This window comes from Oratosquilla oratoria, chromosome 19, assembly GCF_046742065.1.
Source record: "Oratosquilla oratoria isolate Oo_2021 chromosome 19, ASM4674206v1, whole genome shotgun sequence".
In the NCBI taxonomy this organism is placed as follows: Eukaryota; Metazoa; Arthropoda; class Malacostraca; order Stomatopoda; family Squillidae; genus Oratosquilla; species Oratosquilla oratoria.
This window is the reverse complement of record NC_134795.1, coordinates 56,329,417-56,345,992: the sequence shown is the minus strand read 5'-3', so window position 1 is coordinate 56,345,992 and position 16,576 is coordinate 56,329,417.

Genomic DNA, 16,576 nt, shown 5'->3' with positions numbered 1-16,576 from the left:
GTCTGTAAGCCACTAATATGGCAAGAATTATATCACCTGCCTTCTGTTATGTGGTATAAATTGAATGAGAGAAAAGTTTCCGGTTGTAGATATGTTATGACATCTTGGATAAAAGAAAAGTTTAGACAAGTTCGTTTTCACAAACGCCCCTAGTCCACACTGCACAAAAAATCTGATTTACTAAATCTAATAAAACCACTCGAACAGTATTCTAAGTAAATAAAAATCAGGCAAAAGAACCTCGACATTATCTTATCGAACTCGAGGGAAAATTCGAACTGGATGTTTCCCCAAGAGATCTTGAACTCCCACATCCTCTTATCGAACATATCAAAAGACTTTTCACTTCAGCATAAAAATTGACCTTTTGCAATGTAGTAATGAAACTTTGTGCACAGAATGGTTATGAAGACATGACCCCAAAGATTTCGTACAGACGACCCCTTCGTATATCTTGCTGAAAACGAGACCTAATTAACCCAACTAACCGAAAAGGATGGTTCAAGGTCAGGGCCTAATTGACCGACTTAATAAAATTGGGCCCCGATCCTCAAGAGGAGTGTTTCCCAACCCCGGGGTAAATTGCCCCAGTGAGGTAATGGACCCAAATTTTGGGGGTAATGGATGTTCTGTGTGAGAAGAGGTAGCCTGACCAAGTCAATCAGTTTTAACTCTCTCCAATTACGTATATACATAAAAGTGTAAAAGTTTGCATTTGTGTTGGGTCCTTTAAATATATACAGCCAATAGCGGGCTATATAGCCCATGCAGTTCATCAGGTGACAGCGAAAAAAAAAAACATCCGATATTACCGTGTATATGTTCAATGGGGTAATTGATAACTGCGAAATTGAATTTTGGGGTAATAGTTTCGAAAAGGTTGGGAAACACTGCTCAAGAGGGCCCCGCCCAGATGTGCCTTAACTTGTAATAAAAAAATAAAACTTTTATATTGTCTTTCAATGTTTAGTATACCAAACACTATACTTTTTGGCTATGAATGGCAAACTACACAAACATAAAACATCAATTTCGAGCTTTTGTAGAGGCCCTGCTATCAATTTTTATATGGAAAATATCTGGAATACTAGGACATTCTTCTGAGATGAAAACTGAAGAGGGTAATTTTTTCTTCTCATTTGACCTAAGTGTATTAACCTAACTGTGGCATACAGAAAATGAGTAATGCAATATTGGGTACGTGGATGAAGGACATCTGGAAGTCATTCTAGAAATGTTTAGAAACAACTGTTCTTAAGCTACCTCTTTCACACTTGTCCCATTTTCCTTTGCAAAGTGGAATTATACAAACACTCCAGTTCTCTGGCACAATCCCTATCCCTTAGGCACAAATTAAACAACCTCAATAGTTAACCTACCATAACAGTTCCTCCCTTTGTCAGGCACTCCATATGACACCTATCCAAGCTTACATGCTTTCATCACTTTCAATGCTTTTTGTGCCCCATCTATTCCTATAGTCCTGTCTTTTTCTTCTACCATTAGAGCCATTTCAATAGTACTTCTCAATGTCACAAGAAACCCCTCCACAATTCTTTCAGACAGGTATTCGGGTAACTACTTAAGTTTCCCTTTGATGCCTTTGCTTACTAACTCTTCATGTATTACATCCTTATTCATTCCAACAAAGGCTCCTTCTACATCTATGAGCACCCTGCATGTAATTTTGGTATCACTGAAACATCTAATCACACAATATGCTATACTTTTTCCTTGGTGGAACTGTATGTATTGTATGGCAAATGGTCATTTACTTTATACAATAATCCATTTAGAATTATTCATTTCATAATTGTACACATGCAAGACAGATATAGATCTCTATTCATTATTTTTCTTGGGTATGGAATAGATCAAGCTAATTTTCTATCGAGTTTATAGCTTTTCATCACTGGATGACATATTCAATATCATCCAGTGATGTAATGTAGACACCTTTACTGTGGATTAAAAATTAGAATTATGTGAAAGACTGAATTTGATGGACTATTCTCCTCATATAACAGCATTACCAGGAGTCAAACCAAAGATCTATAGGTATGTTGAAGATGGTGGAAAAAGAAAACACAGATCTAGTTCAGAGTTTACTCCTTAAAAAGCTTGAACAAAACCAATCAGGAATAGTCACCAAACTAAACCCATGTCTTATTTTTTCCCCTTCTTCAACTTGTCATAATAACTCAATATATGCCAGTAAGATCCATACAATAATACAGCGTGGTGGGTTATGAGAATCTTGATCATAATTTGTATGAGGAGAATGGGAGGGGATTGATGTTGTATATAAAAAATGAAATTCAGTACAATAACACAGTTACAGTCAAATTACAATGAGCACTATAGCATAAAGTTGATATGGTGTTATCAAAGTGTACTGGTAACAACAATATATATAGAGGTCCCAACAGCAGTGTTGAAAATAAAACAAAACACAAATTAGTGATTGGGAATTTCAACCTCCCTAATATAAACTGATCTCTGGCACAATCCCTATTCCTTAGGCACAAATTAAACAACCTCAATAGTTAACCTACTACAACAGTTCCTCCCTTTGTCAGGCACTCCATATGACACCTATCCAAGCTTACATGCTTTCATCACTTTCAATGCTTTTTGTGCCCCATCTATTCCTATAGTCCTGTCTTTTTCTTCTACCATTAGAGCCATTTCAATAGTACTTCTCAATGTCACAAGAAATCCCTCCACACTTCTTTCTGACAGGTACTCAGGAACTACTTAAGTTTCCCTTTGATGCCTTTGCTTACTAACTCTTCATGTATTACATCCTTATTCATTCCAACAAAGGCTCCTTCTACATCTATGAGCACCCTGCATATAATTTTGGTATCACTGAAACATCTAATCACACAATATGCTATACTTTTTCCCTTGGTGGAACTGTATGTATTGCATGGCAAATGGTTATTTACTTTATACAATAATCCATTTAGAATTATTCATTTCATAATTGTACACATGCAAGACAGATATAGATCTCTATTCATTATTTTTCTTGGGTACGGAATAGATCAAGCTAATTTTCTATCGAGTTTATAGCTTTTCATCACTGGATGACATATTCAATATCATCCAGTGCGACACCTTTACTGTGGATTAAAAATTAGAATTATGTGAGACTGAATTTGATGGACTATTCTCCTCCTATAACAGCATTACCAGGAGTCAAACCAAAGATCTATAGGTATGTTGAAGATGGTGGAAAAATAAAACACAGGTCTGGTTCAGAGTTTATTCATTAAAAAGCTTGAACAAAACCAATCAGGAATAGTCTCCAAACTAAACCCATGTCTTATTTTTTCCCCTTCTTCAACTTGTCATAATAACTCAATATATGCCAGTAAGATCCATACAATAATACAGCGTGGTGGGTTATGAGAATCTTGATCATAATTTGTATGAGGAGAATGGGAGGGGATTGATGTTGTATATAAAAAATGAAATTCAGTACAATAACACAGTTACAGTCAAATTACAATGAGCACTATAGCATAAAGTTGATATGGTGTTATCAAAGCGTACTGGTAACAACAATATATATAGAGGTCCCAACAGCAGTGTTGAAAATAAAACAAAACACAAATTAGTGATTGGGAATTTCAACCTCCCTAATATAAACTGATCTAACTATACCACAGACTCTGGACACATTGGATTCCTTTCATCTATTCATTGAAAAAATAAGAGACAATTTAGTTTTCCCAGCACATAACAGAGCTGATGAGGAGGATGAGTGTTGATGTTGGAAATACTCTAGAGGAATCTATAATTGCTGAAATATATGTTAAGAATCCACTAGGCAGGAGTATGCATGTATTTATATCAAATGTGACTTAAATAAATTGGTGAAAAGAACAAGGTGACTACAAACTGATGAAGAAATGACTGACTATAAATTGTGATAAATTTCTGGCTAAAGATCTGTCAACGAAGGATTCATGAAAGAAAAATTCTGCAAAGTTATAGGAGACAACTGAAGAGTGTACCTAAAAGAAAGCTCTGTCAAAGAGGCAAAAGGACAAGAGCCAACAAAATTCATCTATGTCCAGAAGTTGTGGTCAAAGGTGAAAAGAAAGGAAAGACTTTGGGCAACATTAAAGGAGACGAAGGAAAATACAGGGAGAAAAATGGCCAAAGGTTTTCCTGAGATGAAGACTAAATAACAAATTAAGGTGGGAGAAAAGAAATGCCGCCAGAAACAAAAAAAGAAATTGCCAGTCATGTAAAGGAGAATCCAAAATTATTTTGAAAATATGTGACCTCCAAAACAAGAACAAAAACAAAGATAGATGGCTTATACATGGATGAGATTTAAAGGTGCAAAATGACAACTGATAAAGAGAAGGTATTATCTGACAAATTCAGTACTGTGTTTATCTCTGAATCAGAGGATGAGCTAAAACAGGCTAGCAAGAGATGTAACCGAATTGACACAAAGTAGGATTGCTCACAAAAAAAAAAAAAAATAAATAAATAGATAAAAAGTTCTCCAGAAGGTAAAAAGATACAAATTCCAATGTCCTTACAGAATATATTCCAGAATTATAACGGACATACAAGAGGCACTTGAAGAAACCCTAAAGATAATATTTGAAAAATCACTTAAGGGAGAATGTCAGAGGAGTGGAAAATTCTTCAAATCACTCATATATTCAAGAAAGGTGACAAGAGTGAACCGGGTAATTATAGACCAGTTAGCCTGACCAGTATATTTAGTAAAATCATAGAAGCAGTGATAAGAGATGAAATTATATACCACAACAAAATTAATAAACATTTCAACAGCAGGCAGTTTGGATTCATTTCCAGTTGTTTCATGGTGCTCCAGTTAATTCAGGTCTTACATAAGTGGACCATGGGTATTGATGAGGGACATCCTGTTGACATCATTTACCTTGACTTCATGAAGGCCTTCAACAGTGCCACACAAAAGACTAATGGTTAAGGTTAAGAGTTATGGAATAAGTGGCAATATTTTGAGGTAGATAAATTATTTCTTAACAGATAGAAAACAGAGTTGTGGTAAAAGGGGAAATACTGTATCGGAGTGGAAAGGGGTCACTAGCAGAGTAACACAAGGATCTGTACTCAGTCCACTGATGTCTGTGCTATTCATAAATGACTTACAGGGACCTACCAAACACAAAAGAAGTGTATGTGTATGCCAGCTATACAAAAGTATTCAGAAGAATCTGTAGTACTGAGGATAGCAGAAAATAACATGAGGACCTGGATGAAATTACAACCTGGTCAAAGAGATGGATGCTGGATTTTCAACCTGATAAGAGTATGTGAATGAGGGTTGGTAGATCCAATAGTGAGGCTCCAGATTACAAAATGTTTAATTCCATGGCAAAGACTGAGGTGGAAAGACACTGGAATTGTACTTGATGAAAAACTGTCATTCACAGACCCTATGGCAGAAAAGCCAACCAGATTGTAGGTATGACAAGGTCTTCCATATATTTAGATAAAGAAATCTTAAGTCCTTATAAAACAGCAAATATAAGACTGCACATTGAATATACCAACCAAGTCTGGTGGTCATATTTGGTTAAGGATATTGAAGCTCTTGAAAATGTACAACATTGAGCGACAAAGTTGGGACCTTAGCTGAATGATCTACAATTCAACAAGTGACTCGGGGAATTAAACTTGCCAACTGTTGTAAATGAAAATGTGCAGTTGAAAAAAAAAAACAATATGTGCATCTGTAAGATTTTGGGGAAAAAAAAATTACCCAAAAATTACACAATTCACATTGGAATAATCTGAGGAAGAGATTATGCCAATATCTACATAGTGAGTACGAAAAAAAATCTTAGTATTTTAGGCCTATAAACACTCTTTTGTATTTTGTGGAAATTATAAAGACATTTTTTAGTGCTAAAATTCTTCTATAAAATATAGTGGCTAAAATCATTCGCAAAATACCCTCCAGAATTGCTCAGAAACCATCTCAGAAAATCCGCAATGCACTGGCTTCTGGGGCTTTAAGCGGACCCTGGACCCTAGCATCACCCCAGTGGCTTTGGCTTTTTGGGCCTCGCTCCTGACCATTTTGTGCAATTCTAAAAATTCCTTAGAATAATCTGCCTCTCAAGTTGGGAATTGAGAGATAGGGTTGATGAAAAAGTATTGGGATGGTTTGGACACATGGAAAGAATGAGTGAAGAAAGATTAGTAAAAAAAAAGTGTGGAAGGCAGAGGTGGAAGAAGTGAACATGAGAGGGTGACCTAGTAGGAGATGAATGGATGGGGTAAAAGGGGCATCAGGAAAGAGGGGAATGTCTGTTGAGGAAGGACAGGAGAGGACAGAAGATAGGGGTGAATGGAGAATGGTTGTGTATGGATGATGCTGTGATGCATGAGGGGGAGTGGGTGTGGGATGAGGGGTGAGGGAGTACGTTTGAAAAATAAATTGACCCAGCACAAAGGGATTTCTCCCCATCTTCTCCTTTTCTGCATGAGGGGACATGAGGGGGGTCGCCAATTTAATGAAGTGGCCTTTCTGTGGATGTGCAGTGTCTTGCAACACTGCTTCTGACCCAGGGCAATGGGTAAGATGCAAGGATGACCCGTCATCCAGGAGGTGCCAAGATAAGAGGAAAGGAAGGGGGTGGATGGGAGTGGAGTATGTTGGGGATGGAATGGGTGGGAGAGGTTGCCTTTGTTTTTTGCTACCTCCTTTGCAAGGGAGAAAGAGCCTTTGTTATATGTACATGTATGGGAAACTCCAGGATATTTGTAAATACCACAGGGTGAGGAGAGCTCATAGCTTTACCAAGAGAGACAGAACATGAAACAACCTTATGGACTGTGACAAAAAAAACTTGCAAGCTGTTGGCAAGGGTAAACACCTAGTGAGGGGACCACCATGGAGGTGAAGATTTGTGAAAGTTGCAGGGTCTGGAAAATGGGAAACTCACAGCCCATGACCCAGTAAAGAAAGTGAGTCATCCTCAGTGGCTACAAGACTATGTATATATTGTAAATAATTTCTGTATTGTGTTTAGCAATGTAGGTATAGTTAGTACTGATAAGAGAGTGGAACTATGTGCTCAGATACAGGAAATAGAGAAACAACCACACATAATAGCCTTACAGGAAGTTAAAAAAAAGTATAACAGAACCATAGCATGTTACTATATAGAAGGCTATAAGATTGTAAAGAGGAATTTACATAGTACTGAAGAAAGAAGAGACTTAATGACTTATATTGAGAAAGAAATTAAATTTTGTTTGCATGATATGAAGGAAAATTACAGGGAACATTCTTGTATTTTCATTGAATGCAGTGGAGGCAACATACTATTCATCTGTTTACACAAGTCCATGCAAGGATGCTAACAATGATGCCAGCTTGGTTCAGTTCATGCAGGAAATCAGTAATATCAAGGTGCAATACAAGGTAATAGTGAGGGATTTTAATGTGCTACATATATACTGGAATAACTGAACATTTAAGACTGGCCCCAATGGAGATACATACCTTATCTATAGAAAAGACCCAAGATTGTGTCTAGCCAGAATATCCAAAAGGTGACCAAAATTTGGACCTGTTGTTCAGTAATGATGAGTCGGTCTATTTATAGTTTCACCCAACCAACGATTTTGATATGTGGCTTATATGTTTCTGGTGAGAAATACCACATATCAAAATCGTTGGTTGGATGAAACTACAAATTGTCCGATGAGTCTTTAGTTGAAGATATCAGAACTAGCAGTATACTGAGGAGAAGTGGCCATGCCTACATCTACCTCAACTGTGATTTGCAATAACTAGGGAACAACAGTAAGAGGCAGGTCTACATGTATGTACATGTATGAAAAGACTGATGTTCAAATTATAAAGGATAAATTAAATATTGACAGGGAACAATATTTATCAAATCTAGTTGTGGAAGGGAAATTGAAAAAAAAAAATGAATAGGTACCTGCAGAGGGCCACTTACAGGCTCACTGGGGTTCCTAAGATAGTCAATACGGCATGGACGGCAAAGAAGAGGACAGGGCAATACCTGTTGATGAACAGGAAACTTTGGACCAGGATGAAAAAAATACAATGATAATCAGGCCTTCAGCATCCGTGACGACGACGACGACGATACGGATGATTTTAAGAATTTGAGGTACCGAATTACTAAATATAGGTTAGGTTAGGTTAGGAATAGACGACTTTATCATTCTTTCATTTCTTCGACCTCGGCATCTATCAAAACAAACATGGTGTATCGTTAAACCGCCGCGACTTCGTTCGTTAGTAAATCGGTTTCAGCAACTTTTTAGTTATTGACTCCCGCCAAGAAAATCTCATATTACGTTGATGTATCATAATTGACAAAATTAATCATTAATTTTCTATTCCTATATCGCGTACGTGTGCACAACTAAAGTTTTACCATAAATAATAATTAAAGAAACATATAAATAAATAAGTAAACAAATAAAGAAGTAAACAATAAATAAATACACAAATACATTAACAATCAAATAAAAATAAATATTTTCGCCTTTGACAAACCGTCTCATCCTCACTTCCCCGGGATCAGGGTGCCGATACTCATTCAAGTGGCATCGCGCGGACAGCAAATCTGCCAAGTTATTCCGAGGAGGTACGAGCCCCACACAGCAAGAAAAGAACATTGAGAGAAAAAAAATATATATATTTATTGGCTATGTTGCCGCTACCCGGTCCTGAAATGCAAACCTTTTCCTTCTGCCAGTACCAGAGTACAATATATATCATCAAAGTAGCTTACATGCACAAATGATAAATTCTTACCTAACAAAGTTTCTCCAGGCGGAGCCCATTGTAGTCCAAAACGTTTAAGATAGATTATTCGCTTATGACAATTACCAACAGTATTTGTTTCACTACGACATGTTTAGAAGTGGTTTCGGTGTTTACACAACCCTTTTTCTAATGATCGCTTCCCGTCCGATTTCACATCGGTGCCTGGTTCTACGCACTCTTGTTTAAGTTTTATTTTCAGTTGGAGAACTCTGTTTTGTTCCCTGCTCATACCCGCCAAAACACACTAACCTCGTCGATAATACATCACTAACTACGAGTATTTCAATCTTGTCCAAATTAGTTTCGTAAATTTCAGAGTTCCTTCGGAATTCTTATAACTTCACGGTATGACGAAAACTAAACTAACACATGGACGCACACTCTAGCGGTGTAGCAATAGTATAGAATATTTAGTATTTAGAATCAGGTTGAATGAAAGTTCAAAACAGTTCCAAAATCAACCTTTTCGAAATAATTGGGCGATTCGTGTTGTATTTATTATGGCCTATCATTTTTTTATGCATAAGAAAACTTACATCGGACAACAATATCGACATCCGAACACAAAGTCGTATAGTACACCATCTTGAGGAATGTTAAGTTAGCAATTTATCATTATCTTTGTTTATTTATTTTTATTATTTTTATTATTTGTCGTATAGAGACGTATCCGTCTTGAATATTATTTTGGCGTATTTCACACCTCCATTTCCATTTGTGTGGGTAAATTATAACGTTTACATAACCATTTTCCACCTCAAAGTTGAAGTTATGTATGGTCGATTATTAAACAATTTGAGTCATGACTCAGACTTGGTCAGAAGTAATGGTCGTGAATGTGGGGAGATTGATTGAAATAATGATTATCTATCTATATACCAAGGGTTTCTCCACTTATACGGGAGGTAGTCAAGTCATGGCACGCACCCATTCCACTTGCATCCACCATCCTTGGTCCCTCTCGTCTTAGCTCCTCATGGATGACGGGTCATCCTTGTCTCCCGCCTAGTACCCTGGGTCCGAAGCAATGCAGCAGGACAGAGCATATCCACAGCACGACCGCTTCGCATTTGCTGTGACCCCCCCTCCCCGTCCCTTCACGCGGGAAATAAAGAACAGAAATCCCTTTGGGCCGCGTCAAAATATCATTCATACACAAACATCTTCCACTCACCCGTATCCCTTTCCTCCTCACTACCTTGCTCAACTGACATTCCCCTCATGCTCAAAGCCCCTTTCACCCCATCCATCTCATCCTCGGTCGTCCATTCAAATTCACTCCATCCATCTCTGCCTTCCACATTTCTTTTACTAATCTCTCCTCACTCATTCTTTCCATGTGTCCAAACCATCCTGACACTTTCATCAGACCTGTCATTTTCTTTTCCGCCATCCTCCTCAACTCCTCGTTTCTCACTCTATCCAACCATGCAATCCGTACTATACTTCTTAGACATTTCGTCTTAAACATATTTAAACTTTTTCCTCTGTGCCTCTCTTATATTCCAAGTCTCAACCTTATACAGTGTCGTTGGCACAATCCCATCTTCAAATGATATGTTTGCATCCATTTCCAGATGCCTATTTCTCATGACACTTGCATCTCTCAGATCTTTAAAAATGTCTTAAATAGTTTCCTCCATTCTTATGTTTCTTATCTCGATGTTTTTCTCTACCCGGTGTATGCGCTTCTCAAGGGGGCATTTAGACGGTCAAACGGTTTGACAAACCCGCTTTGTCAAACAAGTGTTTGAAGTTATGTTTCACCGTGTGAATAGGGCACTTGGTTGTCAAACACGTTCGACAAACGTGTTTGAAGACCAAATACCCCATTCACACGGTCAAACATCACTTCAAACACTTGTCTGACAAACCGGGTTTGTCAAACTGTTTGACCGTGTAAATGGCCCTTTACGATTAACCCGACTATAACACACAGGATTACAAAGGAGGAGCATTACGACAGGAGACGTTTTGGTCCATAACTAGGTTGGATGCAAATATATATATATATATACATATAATGATAAATAAATAAATAAACAAACAAATAAAAATTACAATAGCATAGATAATAAACATGTAAATAGTAAATAATAATAAATTGGCAGATAAATAATAATATATGATAATCAAGCAAATAATAAATAAAGACAAAAACAAACAAATCAATTATATAAGATAAATGGCAGGCATTACAGCATTGGCTTAGGCGTTTATCTAAACAAATCTTAAAGCTTCGAACTGAGCTACACTGCACTGCCACTGCAGGAAGTTTATTCCATTCATTAACTACACGATTGGCCAAATTGTTTCTACCTAGTTCCAAATTAAATATATTTCCGGACAGCTTGAGACTATTATTTCTTGTCGTATTCATTCAGTGTGAATTTTTTGTCATTTTTTATGTTGTCAATTCCCTTTAGAATCTTATAGACCTGTGTCAAGTCTTCTCTGAGTCTACGATTTTTAGGGAAAACAGATTCATGTTTTAGTCGATTTTCGTACGATTTGTTTTTTCATATTTGGAATCAGTTTTGTGTATCTCTTTGCGGCCTTCACTCCTTTGCCCCTCATTTATTTCTCTTTCCATACACTCTTCTCACATCCTCCTCCAACTTCTCCTTCTAATACCACACACAAACACACCGAAAATTCTTGGTGTAACATACGATACATCCATGTCTTTCAAACAACACCTCACAAACATAAAAAACAAATGCACACCTAGACTTAACGCACTTAAGTCAATCACTGGAACAACATTTGGACAAAACAAAGAAACTAATATAACAATATACAAACAATGCATACGCTCAGTGATGAATTATGCGAGTCCTGCATGGGCTCCTAATCTCAGTGAGACACACCACAACACCCTTCAAATCATACAAAACAAAGCCCTAAAAACAATTACAGGCTGCACAAATACATCACCTACAGACCATTTACACCATGAAACAAAAGTCCTCAAAGTCAAGGACCACCTAGACATGAGAGGCACACAAACACTTGCTGCAGCCACCACAAACACATCACACCCGCTACACTACATAGCAGAACACCCACACACACCAAGAAACATTAAAACTACACCCAAAGACCTTTATTACACACAGATACTCTCTTCTCTTCCTCCACAACCACCAAATACCAGCCTCCGGAAACATATTCATAATCATATCACTCACCGCTCCATTAACACACTGAAAGACAACACACTGCTGCATGCCAGACCCCCTGATATCCACCCTTCTGAATCCTCTCTCCCACGTAAGGACAGAGTCCACTTGGCCAGACTGCGATGCGGTCACCACCCAGCACTTCTAAGCTACCAGAAGAGGCTGGACGACCGTGTTGTGAACAGCTGCCCAGGATGTAACACTTCACCCCATACCATACAACACATAATGGAAGACTGCATTATACACAATCATGCACGCAAACAACACAACATACACTCTATAAAGGATTTGTGGGAAAACCCAGTTTCGGCTGTGGCCTTCCTTGGGGAGACGGGACTGCTCGGACAGACAGTCTAGGGAACGACAACAACAACAACAACAACTTCTCCTTCATGGTATTATCAGTTCAACCTGTTCTGTTCTTCTTGGTTCTCTTAGGGAAATTGGGGTAATGCACGGTGTCCCAGATGTCACTGAAGGTTTGCAATTTGTGATCATTTCTTCATTAATTGACCTGATAGTGGTTCCAGCAAGATAGAGCAACTTCCCGTATCGCGAGACAATACAGCAGCTGAGGTAATGTTTCTATACTGTATTAATTTCCCATGCGTGTATTTGAAACAACAAGGCAGTTATTGAAAACTAGAACCTCTCAGTGACTTTTGGGACACCCTGTGCTCAATTTCTAATTTCTCTGCCCTTCCTTGTCAGCATCCTTTTCATTAAATTCTTTATTTCATACTAGCACATCTTGAATAATTACTGCATACTATTCATTTCACGTACCTCCTAGAATCTCTTCTTTTCTTTCATAATGTACCGATTTATCAGCAATTCGTCCATACCATAATGAAATATACACGCAAAAACTTATTCCCCGTGATCAGTAATACGAAAGAAAACTACAAACAGTAAAAAAAAAAAAAAAAAGTCTTAAAAATAATATGAGGCAAAACCAAGCAGTGCCCAAAACAAAGGTCACATTGTCCCTGGTAATCTAATGTGACTTTCAAGGGAGCTCTTAGTGTTAGATATGAATGACTGGAAATTCGTGAGGAATTTTGTGTCAAACAGAAAAAAAAAATGTATACAAAAATATCTGAAAATGTATACAAAAATATTTGAACACTTGACAGCAGCACGGACATTAGTGTGTGTTGATGGTGTATGGGTGTGGTTTGTTTAATACTCTCACATTCTTAAGGCTTACTATGCCCGATTATTCTTTTCGGTTGTGTGCCTTTTTCCAGTTCTTCGTAGGTAGATGTTCCCTGGATCTAAAGCAAAATCTCTCAGACTATGTATGAGATGCTAAGCTAAGAGTTATATCGGTACATTTCATTAAATCTTGGACAATACTTCATATTAATTATGAAAAAAATCTTTGTGAGTGTGGAGGCACACACAAGTATTAACATCAGAAAGCGTGTATGCACACTTCAATATGAAAAAGGTCGGATGAAAATATATATAATTTAAGGTTTTTATTGCCAGTACGTCAAGTCAGTAAAGGGTGTTGGCCACCACGCTAGTGCACGTAGGTGGTGGAAGGCTGAGCACACCTGGTGATAAAGCTAAGGGCGGTGGTTTTGACCGTTGATGGGACGGTCACCTGGGTCAGCACCGTCTCGGTCCTGTGCTCGGTCACGACAACGGTTGACGTCTGGAAGGCCACAGAGGTCCTGGTCTCGAGCTCGGTTAGAGTGACGAAGTCGATGTGACTCGACGTCACGAACTGGACGTTGGCAGAGCTCTTGAGAACGGTGACCGTCTGCGTGAGGGTGGCGGTCTCCAAGAAGACTCCCGTGAGTGTGATGCGTTCCTCTTGCACGCTGACGGAGGTGACGATTCTGGTGCTCCTGACGACGGAGGCGCGGGTGACGACAACCTGCTCAGTCAGGGTCCTGTAGACGGGGCGGGTGAAGAAGCTGGTCTCGCGGACGACCACGGGCGCTGCGTAGCCGGTGACGGTGACGGCGCTGTTGACGACCCTGGTCTCGGGTACGACGGCGGTGTGGAAGCGGGTGACTTGGGTGGCTGAGGGCTGGCGGTGGATGAGGGTGGAGACATCGGTGAGCACGTTGGTTCTGGTGACCACAACCAATTCTGTGGAGGGCACGCAGGTCTTTGTCTGCGTCTCGTAGGACCCTGCCAGAGACAGGCCGACGAGACAGGCCAAAATCACGGAGTGAAACATGTCTAAGGTGTCTAAGTTGTCTAAGCCAAGCAGTCAGTGATGGCCCTCCACCTGCCCGCAAATCCTTATATACCCCTCCTAACCTCTCTAGAGACATCCCACAATGACCAAATTAGAGTTGAGCGGTGGTGCTACAAACGGGGGTTGAGAAGGGGAGGGGGGGGGGTAACAAGGTCAATTTAGGTCACAAGATGCGGCACTCAGGTCACTCAACAGGTGGAGCTGTTTGGTGACCCAAACGCACCTCGATGGGTGATTGTCCATACAAATCAAACAAATAAACGAATGAATAAAACGAATAAGCGAAGATCACATGTCTAGGTGCCCATTGAAGTAAAATTCTGTGAAATCACGGATTCTACACTCCGGTAAATAAAATAAATGAATATAAGACTGAATAAATAAATAAACAAATGAATAATGAATAAATAAAGGAAAGATGGAAGTAATAAAAGTAATTAATGATACAAGTAATTAAAGATAGTCCTTAAATCGGCTAGCTCCGCAGGGACTAAAAAGAAGAAAAAATCACGGATGTCTGGGCCAATACATAAAAAGATAATAACATACGGGTAACATACTCCGATATTCAACAAGAACCCACTGTGTTGGATAAGAAGAAATGAAATAGATGATATCCATATATTTCGATCACGGACTGTGATCCTCTTCAGTGGATCACACTGAAGAGGAAGTGTGATCCTCTTCAGTGGATCACACTGAAAAGGAAGTGTGATCCTCTTCAGTGGATCACACTGAAGAGGATCACAATCCGTGATCGAAATATATGGATATCATCTATTTCATTTCTTCTTATCCAACACAGTGGGTTCTTGTTGAATTTTACGAATGTGTTACGACATTACTTTGTAGTTATACTCCGTGCGTACGTAGCACATCCCACCCTCAAGTAAGAAAATTAGATTCAGTAGTTTTAAGTTGAACTTCAGATTAATTTGTCATTCAATTATTCTAAATATAACTACAGCGGTTTTGAATTGAAATTCAAATACTTTAAATCAATTCAATGGATTTGATTTGATGCCATGCAATCAAACAATTCAAGCTAAAGTTATTCAGTGAAATAAGATTCATCTGCATAAGGACATTCTCATACATGTATATATATATATATATATATATATATATATATACATATACATATATATATATATATATATATATATATATATATATACATTTTTATCAACCACAATACACTTTAATTCTAAGCCATCAACATATGTTGGCCTCCTCGAATCTCTCGATGTTGATGGCTTAGAATTAAAGTGTATTGTGGTTAATAGAATTGTATATCTGTTCACTGGAACCTTTTCAGTGTTGTGTGTGTATATGTATGTATGTATGTATGTTAGACAGCTTTATGGATGGAGATGACACGTGGCGATGGATACAGAGCTGCCTAGTGTAGGCCTTATGGTCTCTTGCAGTCTCCTTCATTCTTATGTTCTTATATGGTCACCCCGCGGCCCAAACGTCCACATATGGTCACCCCGCGGCCCAAAAGTCCACATATGGTCGTCTCGTGGCCCAAACGTCCATATATGGTCACCCCGTGGCCCAAACGTCCACATATGGTCACCCCCGCGACCCAAACGTCCACATATGGTCACCCCTGCGGCCCAAACGTCCTAGGATGCACGCCTGTGGCCCAAACGTCCTAGGTTGCAGGCCTGTGGCCAAACGTCCTGCAATCCTGGCTACCATCTGGCTACTTTATTCGTCTCCGTGGCAATCCCACCAGTTGCTATTTATTTCAACAATCAGTATGATTTAATCAATAGAGTGCTTGACGAATGGAACAGACTTGGTAGCTGTTTAGTGAAACTATTGGTTGTTTTAAAAGAAGATGAGATGGGATGGGGATGATTGGTGGTATTGGAAACTGAATCCCCAGTGTAGGCCTTTGGGTCTCTTGCAGTCTTCTCTGTTGTTGTTTTCTAATCAATACAGAGACTCTAGACCGTGGATTCCATGGGTGTAAGAAACGGCAGCATGAACAACAGACCAATGGGTTTCGACTAAGCTTTTCATTTATTCTTGTACACTGTAAAGCAAAGTCACTGTTCGCATTTACTGACACGAGGGTCCCTATCCCCCCCCATCCCCCCCCCCTTACCCATCTTCCACCTTTCTGGAAGATCTGACTCGTCATCGATAAGTACAAGGGGAAGGGGGTCGGTAGGGAGGGGGGGGGAGAAGACGTTAGCTCCTCCCCTACCTCTCTAACTCTGGACTATAAATACCTGATAATCCTGCAACCCAATTCAAACACTTGTTTACATTCGTCAAAGGCAGATCCACGAACTCCATACGCCATGAATTCGCTCCTTCTCT